The sequence below is a fragment of the Apium graveolens genome, unplaced genomic scaffold, assembly GCF_009905375.1.
Source record: "Apium graveolens cultivar Ventura unplaced genomic scaffold, ASM990537v1 ctg4685, whole genome shotgun sequence".
Taxonomy (NCBI): Eukaryota; Viridiplantae; Streptophyta; class Magnoliopsida; order Apiales; family Apiaceae; genus Apium; species Apium graveolens.
In genome coordinates, this window is record NW_027418641.1 from 142416 (window position 1) to 151521 (window position 9106).

Below are 9106 nucleotides of genomic sequence, written 5' to 3' on the forward strand. Positions count from 1 at the left end.
CCATTTACTAGTTCATAACATCGCATATATATTGATACAAATATTAATTTTAAAATTAATACGAAAAATAATAATACAAATATTAATATATTTTAAAATATTTCACAGATTTTAAAATTACATTTGTTATTGATTTTTAATACAAAAGATATTAATACAAATATTTCACAAAAATGATATTTTAATAAAAATATAAAAAAAATCCCATCTTGCATTTTTGAAAAACCCCGCCCCCTCCCCCGTAAAAAGCAGATAATAACAAAAGCTGTGATGACGTGTCAAAAAAATTCCCGGTTCGGCTTGACATACCGGTTTATTATTACACCGGTTCAACTCTGTTATATAAAAGGATACAGAAAGGAGGGAAAATTCAGTTCAGAGAGTTCAAAAACTACTTCTCCATTCTGTAACTAACTAGTTGTTGCAGAGCTCTCCATTATAGCTTACACTGTTCGACTTCAGATTCGTAAGTAATCATCCTTTTTCTTCGTCGTGTTTGAGTTTCGATTCGTCTTCTACATTTCTGTTTCGTCATTTATATGATTCGATTATTTGTGTGATTATCGATTTGATTGAACTAGGTTTACATGATTCGAACTTCATCAATTTTCGATTTTACTGCTTCAGTTAGCTGTTAACTTAGGTTTTGTATCTCTATCTCGTTGTTTTGTAATGTCGATATTAGTAGTTTGATGATGAGCTTGATGATGATTGAGCGTTGATGTTTTGCTTATTACACTTTGATCGAAGTATGAAATTTTGCGATCGCATCTCTTGTGTTTACGATCTCTCATTTTTACGATCAGTTCATAGATTTATTTTAAAAGCATTCAGTTTGAGGTGTGTGTGTATATGTATGTGTAAACATGACATAATGTTTTAATTCTCAAACTGAGTAGATACAGAGCTCGCGGTGTGAGTCTCGATTTTGATTCGAAAGCAATTTTTATTTTTCTATATTGCGAGTTCGAGTTTTGATTTTGTCTTCGAAATTTGTTCATCATTTATCGGAATCAATCGTTTGCTTAATTGTCACTTTAATTGCTTCGAACCGGTGTTATATGAATCTAACTTCTGCATCTGGAGTTCCGATTGCTAAGTGAGCTGTTGATCTAGGATAAATATCTCTATCTTCTGATTACATTATTGATTTGATGACGTGATCCTTTGTGTATGCTCGTTTTATGTTTTCAGATCAAATAGTGTTTATTGTAATTCTAGTGTTTAGTGACTGGACGTTGATTAAATTATCGTAGCAACTCATGATCTTCAGTTCCGAAGCACATACTTGTACTAGCTTTTAGCAAATATAGATACAGAAAGCTTATTTTAGAAGTTTTTATAGCTGACATCTTGCTAATCATGATTATGTCAAATGTAGGAGAGATGTATTGTTAATAGACTAGGAAGAAAAAGTTGTAACTGTGGAGATTTTTAGTAAGCTGAAGTTTATAGTGTTAAGAATCTGCAAGTTATGATTCTGTTATAGATTGTTAAACTTAGGAGAGGTGTAATTGTAATGGAAACTTTCATCTTGTGGTCACTTCTAGTTTTTAATGTTGAAATTCTAAAAATTACAGTTGTGTAGTAATAGTTTTTAGGCCAGCTTAATGTTCATTGATTTGTGTATGTAGTTTTTCAACAAAATTGAAGAAAGAGATGAAATGAATTCATGAAACATGTATTAATGTTTGTACATTATCCAAATGTAATATTTTACAACCGCTATATTCTACCTACAGGTGATGGACCCAAACAAGCAGAAGATTCAAGAAAACAAGAGCCTAAGTAAGGATATCTACGAAAGTCTGCCTTCAGAGCCTGGTGAAAATGCACCAACACCGCCACCACCACTGCAAGCAGCAGCACCAGCAGCAGCACCAGCAGCAGCACCTGAGAACTGGCCAAGACTACCGATACGCAACAACAGCAGGGTGCCAGCACCAGCACCGCAAGCACCACCGCAAGCACCACTGCCAGCACCAGCACCAGCACCTGAAAGCTGGCCAGGACTTACGGGAAGCTGCAACAAAGAGTACTCCTTCACTCAAATGAACTACAAGAACGCTCTATTGAAGAAAATGAAAAGCAAGGATACTGAGAGAACTAAGGACTCTTCAACAACATGCCCAAACAACAGCATCAAAATAGAAGAAGGTGAAGCCTCAGAAACTGTTGAGCATTCTGAAAGTGCAAGCGGAGCTGCAATCTCACTTCAAAACCTCGAACCTGAAAACTGTCCACACATACAGATTCCTCCAATCCTTGAACCTGCAAACCTGCCAGCACCAACACTAGCACCTGAGAGATGGCCAGGACTTACGAGAAGCTGCAGCAGAGAGTACTCCTTCACTCAAATGAACTACAAGAATGCTCTATTGAAGAATATGAAAAGCAAGGATACTGAAAAAACTAAGGACTCTTCACCAACATGCCCAGACAGCAGCACCAAAATAGAGGAAGGTGAAGCCTCAGGAACTGTTGAGCATTCTGAAAGTGCAAGCGGAGCTGCAATCTCACTTCAAAACCTCGAACCTGAAAACTGTCCACACATACAGATTCCTCCAATCCTTGAACCTGCAAACCTGCCAGCACCAACACTAGCACCTGAGAGCTGGCCAGGACTTACGAGAAGCTGCAGCAAAGAGTACTCCTTAACTCAAATGAACTACAAGAATGCTCTATTGAAGAATATGAAAAGCAAGGATACTGAAAAAACTAAGGACTCTTCACCAACATGTCCAGACAGCAGCACCAAAATAGAGGAAGGTGAAGCCTCAGAAACTGTTGATCATTCTGTAAGTGCAAGCGGAGCTGCAATCTCATTTCAAATCCTCGAACCTGAAAACCAACCACACATCCAGATTCCTCCAATCCTTGAACCTGCAAACCTTCCGCACATCCAGATTCCTGCAAACCTTCCAGACATCCAGAATCCTCCAATCCTCGAACCTGAAAACCTTCCACACATCGAGATTCCTCCAATCCTCGAACCTGCAAACCTTCCATACATCCAGATTCCTCCAATCCTTGAACCTGCAAACGTTCCACACATTGCTGGAGAGGGTACATGTGAACTAATACATACTACCACTACTTAAAATGGCGTTTAGCATTTAAGTTCAATCCTAATTCCACTTCTTTTTTCAGATTGGCATCCACAACATGATGGCTTGCAGCTTTCGGATGAAGAGCGTGCACGTGGTCTGAGCTTTGAACAGACATACGATTCCATTCGCCATCATGGAGGAAACTCTAGATATCTGCCAAATTTTGAACAAGACTAAGACCAGGAAGAATGAGGCAGGATAAAGAAATAAAAGGTGGTTGGATACAAAAGTAAAGTCAGTACCTACATAACCAGAGGAAGTACAGAAGTGAAGTCAAAGGTTACATATTAGTTTGAAAGTCTAAAGCAGTTCTATGTTTCTGCTAGTGAAATATGATTTGAAGATTTTATCTGTAAGGGTAAAGAAACACTAAACTTCCTACTGCTGCTAAACTTCATATTTTGCAACTGAATGGTAGTACTTGATTTGAATACTATTTTAAGGATTGTAAACTCCTTCTATTTTGAAGTATCGGCTACTAGTGTAACAGAAATCGCTCGAGTCAGCATCTCTTTTATCATATGCTAAATCATGTGTGCTTTACTAAGTCAGGTTTGTCTTCTACAACAATAGATCAAATTACTAGAGCACTCCAAAAATCTAGTTTATAACATATGCAAGCCATCATACAACTTATCACTAGTATATAGGAAAGGCATAAAGACGGGATGGCGGACCTGGAAAAACACCTGCAAAACCATCTGTTCTGGAAAAACACCTGCAAAACCATCTGTTTTCTTAACAAGCCACCACCGATGCTCCATGCGGGACAGTTGTCTACCTGAAAATCAAAGGGGAATAGATACAGAGTTCCATCTTGATACATATATACTAAGATCAAAGAATCAAAAATTGATGATCCTGATTTAAAGCGGTAATATATTATATATCTGTTGTGGTTTAGGGCCCAGAAATTGTGCCTGAATATTTTTAATCACATTTAATCATAATAACATTTTCTTATGTTGTTTATCTTGGGCCTCCCCGCCCCAGGTATATAAAGTAAAGATTCTCAAGTTGAAAAGTAATTTTCTGTTTTCTCACTGTAAGAAGCCTACACAATGGACTTTTGTACTTAAGATCATAGTTATGTTTCCATGAATTGCATTAACTCCCTTAATTCTCTCAAATGGTTATGAATTCCCTTTAGCTGTATACAGAACACAATTAAACCAATATCTACCAGTAAATACAAATGGCATGAATACAAATATGAAAATAAAAGAAAAATGTTACTGGAAACTGGTGTAACAGAAACCTCTTAAGCAGCCTCTATTTCATCATGACTCAACCCGCCTTGTGTCAACCACTGGAGTGGGATCCTGTGAATGCACCAGCATAGGCATGCTTAATTTATTATAAGCATAAAGCAACATTGATTTCTATGAAATAACATCACTGCCTACCTAAAATATAAAGGCATGTCTCATCATATAAACATATAATTCATTAACATCAACTACCTTCTGTCGTGTGGGGGATAAGATGCATGGATATACATTTTAATATAAAAAGTCGTAAAAACAAGAGGCGGAGGTAACTTGACCCCTTTTCTTGGAATAAAATGCAGCCTTGCGAAAGTGTGTGTTCTCTTCTCATCAATAACCAACCATATGATCTTTGAGCTTATCGACATGAGCAGATGCCTTAAACGAAACTTCCAACGGCAGACATAGACAATTAAACTCCAGTATGTTCTCTTCTAAAATAGAAACACCGAATATAAATTAGATGAACAAACAGATACACATAGAAGCATTCTATGAATTAATAAGATCACAGATCCTGAACAGAGTTGTTAATAAAAACAATAACAATGACAATGACCATTATTAAGAATCAAAAGAACCCACCTATGCTAAATATTAGTAAGAATCAAAGATGACTGTGTGTATATCTGAGATCTCAAAATATCAAGATTGCTGACTTAGTGTCTATCAAAAATGAATTAGAATAAAAAATGCCTGTCGTAAAAAAAGGATTCAATTAATTCATTTAGCAGGAAATAAAAAGGGCCGACACAAATTTTATGGCGGCTATGATGATCATCTACTTGTAGAGGCAGGAGTTGCTACAAAGTCCATTGGCAGAAGAACATAACAATCATATTTTTCTAACAAACACCTGAGCGGAGCCCAAGTATATAGTCAAAAGGATAAATAAGATGTCAATGAAAGAGTGTGCTGCTAAAGGGTCCAAACAAAAATAGTATAAATCACTATTATAGATCATTCAAACAACACTTACCTTAACTCGAGGTAATTGTGCTTTTACCAATTCGGCAACTCGCTCTTGACCCTAGCAAATATGTGAAGATGCATTTAGTATACAACGCACACTATAATAGTGAATTTGTCAAGATGCATTTAGTATACAACACACTCTATATCACTATTATAGATCGTTCTTAACCTGCATAAATGACTTTGAATGATGTATATCAATGATGCATTTATGAGCAGAATGCTTGTGCAGTAAAAAATTGTTCATTATTCCAAGTGTTTTTACCAAAATTTGCGGATTAAATGCTAAGGATGGTGGATTGTATTATTTGTGGAATGTAACTAAACTAAGAACAATGTAAAATACATGGACACAAGCAATTGGTGATGCGGAAAACCCCCATGAAAGGGTAAAAACCGTGGGTGGGATGATACCCAACCGAAATCATTCCACTATAACGTTGTCAAGAATAAAAGAATAAAACTTCAACAACATCACGAATAATTGATACACACACGTGGCTGAATAACAAATTGAAGCTTTTTTTACAAATTTAATTATAAAATTTTCTTAATGGATCAAGGAATAAGGTGTATGAATGATTATGTATGTGATGCATATATCATTATATATAAAGACAATATATAGGAAGAGAGAGCTATCAAATGCATGATCCCATCTCTTCCTCCATCAACTTGGCGCTCCAAACTTCAGTGACAAAGCAGCTCAGTTATGTATAAATTGAAAGTAGAAGGATATTATAGGTTTTTCAACTCGAATATATTCCTAAAATATATTTAAAATTTAGATTATTGACCTCATGTTCTTTGTGAACTTTGAGGTTCCCTGCAAAATCAGAAGGCCTTGACAATCCACAAAAAATATGAAACAGGAGGATTGCATCTGCAGCAATTTTAAGGTTTCCTGCAAAATCAGAAGGAAACCCTTGAGAATGCACAAAAAAAATGGAACAAGAGGATTGCATCTGCACAGCACAATGAACAATAGTAAATTCAAATGATCATGAGATCGGCTAAGCTCATTCCTTGCCGTGACCTATATTTCAACTCAAGGGGAGAGGGAGAGGGAGGGAGAGGGGGTGAGAGAGAGAGAGATAAAGAGAGAGAGAGGGGGGGGGGGAGAGGGAGAGAGAGGGGGAAAAGAGAGGGGGAGAGAGAGAGAGATGTTAGGTAACTCACAAACCATCTCAATGAAAATTATGATCTTGAAAGGTTTTGCCTGGGTGCTTTCTGTAGTTGTGCTTCAGTTACTGACATCCATTCACATATTATTAGGTCAAGGAGTGGCCCTGGTTGAACCACACCCGCTCTACATTTTCTATAGGGACAAGTGCCACGTACTTTACAACTGTGTTACACTTACACTGGATTAGAACAACAAACATAAAAATATAATAGGCTCTTTGGTCTTCTAAAAATGCATTACCAAAATGTATATTTTGTCAATATATATATATATATATATATATAGTCTTTATGGTAAAACGATATGCAAAGATCACAGATGCAGCTACGACGGTAGAAAATGAAAGCACTCCATAAACTCCATAAACTTCATATGTCTAATAGTGTCTCTTCTGGAGAACACTCCATAAACTTCATATGTCTAATCTTACATGGAAATGAAAGCTAATTATCAAAGGAACCTTTTTGCCAATTTTTAACCAGTTTTGGCTAAAGTTAGTTTCAATAAAAACTCTTCAGGAAATTCTGTTGGCTATGACTTTGTTTCCTAGTGTCTTAATTGTTACATGGGTATATTTCACGATCAACTGTATGACCTTTTTCTTTGTTAATTAACAGTGCAAGGGGAACTGTAATTGCTATCATTCTAAAATTATTCATAATAATACTCAAGGCTGAGCATTCACCTTTTGAGCATGAGCTTTTGGAAGTTCAACTTATATTGGGTTCTATAATAGCATGCTCATGACTCTAGCTATGTCGAACTTTTTCTTAGAGTTTGTGTAGGTCCACCAATTGCTAATTATGCAAGAAAGGTTCGAATATAATTTGTCTAGTACAATTTTTACCTATTGTTGAGAATTCATATATAAATTTTTATCTATTGTCTGATAGATAGTACCAGCATTGATGCACAAATACTAGAAAACACGAAAATACTTGTGAAAGCCAAGTGCATTACGGTTTATTTATATTCTTTGTATCCCAATGCCAGGAATGCTTGTATCCCAAATGCCACGAATGCATGGTCGAAAGGAAAAGTCGACGTCTGACTATAATGAATCATCGCATAAAATAGATTTCTACTTGTTTTCTAAAGAAATTACAAACAATAACAACCATTCAATTTCTTGTAATTAGGCTAGACAGAACTGAATTAGCAAGTAATTAACTGAATTAGGACCAATCAAGCACAAACATTAAAGAAACAAAGGACACAACAAAGAGTAACACACTCTAGATAGCTACATATATATTGTGATAAAATCATGAATTCACGGTATTTACCTCCTCATGGGCAATAAAGTATTTATGGTTACCGTATGAATTTTAATGGCGTGATTCACTCGCAGGCTTGTCTTGGACAGCGTTAGAATGGCGTTTAATGAAGAAGAACAAGGTGAATTGAAGCATGTGTAGTACGAAAAGGGAAGGTGTAGTCGTGGAGTACTGCATACGCCGAGCTAAATTCGAGCCCAATAAATTTGGGGCCAAAGACAGTTATCGAAGATTTTTATAAGAATTTGACAAAAATAAGGGGTATTCAAAAAATTCGTCAAATTCGTCAAACCGTGAATCCGGACCGGACCACGGTAATGTGAATGAAAAAAATTGAAATTGCTTAAACCAATTTTACCTTTTAATGGTTCGGTTAAGTAATTGGACCTTTCACACTAAATGGTTTAGTTATGATTTCTTATAAATTAAAACTGTTTAGACGAAACCGGACTGTTATATAATAATATATATAAAAATTTTAGTATATACATACAAGTTAAGATTATAAGTTATGATTTTGTGTATATGTGGGTGTATATTATACTAAAAATATCAAAATTACTCTAATTCATATAATTATTTAAATTAAATTAAAGTATATGAAAGTCATATGTAAACTAAATATTTATAAATATATGTCAGAGTACTTATATGTAATATATAATACTAATATATAATAAATTTTATATTATATTTACTTAAATAACTGTTTCATTGTAAGTTTAACAAAAACGAAACAAAAGTAAATGATAAAGTTCAAACCGTGATTCGCAACCGAATAAATCCGTTATTTTATGGTCTGGTCGGGTTTGGTTTGGTTTAGTCTCGACGTTTAAATGGTCTAGTTTGGTTTTGATTTTCAAAAAACTGTTATTACTGGTTCTGTAGAATAACTTGTTTAAACTCGTGTTTAAATAACTTGTTTTCCGCTATTTTTAAACCATCGAGAAATAACTAGAAAAATTAGAAAAGATAAGATAAAATTAATTAATTAATTGGGTTTCAAGATATTTTTTTGCGACATGTAATAAAATTACAAATGTAACTTATTTCATAAATGTATCATTCAAATTTATTTATTGACAGTTACTTGGTGCCGCCAAAAGATATAAAAGAGTATATAAAATAATTGTGAAATTAAAAAAAATCAAGATATGATATTTATTAACAGTTTGTCGGTGTTGTCTTCGAAGATGCCTCGTATTCCGACAATAAAAAGGTATAACAAAGGATATACAATAATTTTAAAATTGTAATAAAATTAAAATAAGATATTTATTGATATAATAG

At 34.8% G+C, this 9106-nt stretch overlaps 1 long non-coding RNA gene across 8 annotated transcripts; it reads right to left on the minus strand.

The window, feature by feature from the left end:
* Positions 1-1654: 1654 nt before the first annotated feature.
* LOC141702138 (uncharacterized) lies at positions 1655-8026 on the minus strand. Of its 8 annotated transcripts, none has more exons than XR_012567026.1 (8): positions 7826-8026; positions 6533-6701; positions 6151-6257; positions 5358-5408; positions 4657-4812; positions 4369-4432; positions 3788-3891; positions 1655-3263 (listed from the first exon to the last, which is right to left on the minus strand). It is a non-coding gene; the product is annotated as an uncharacterized LOC141702138 (long non-coding RNA). The 8 variants fall into 8 exon arrangements; XR_012567028.1 differs by having other exon boundaries at positions 1655-2585; positions 2738-3263; positions 4369-4812; positions 7826-8022; XR_012567024.1 differs by having other exon boundaries at positions 1655-2635; positions 2738-3263; positions 4369-4812; positions 7826-8022.
* Between the last annotated feature and the right edge of the window lie 1080 nt (positions 8027-9106).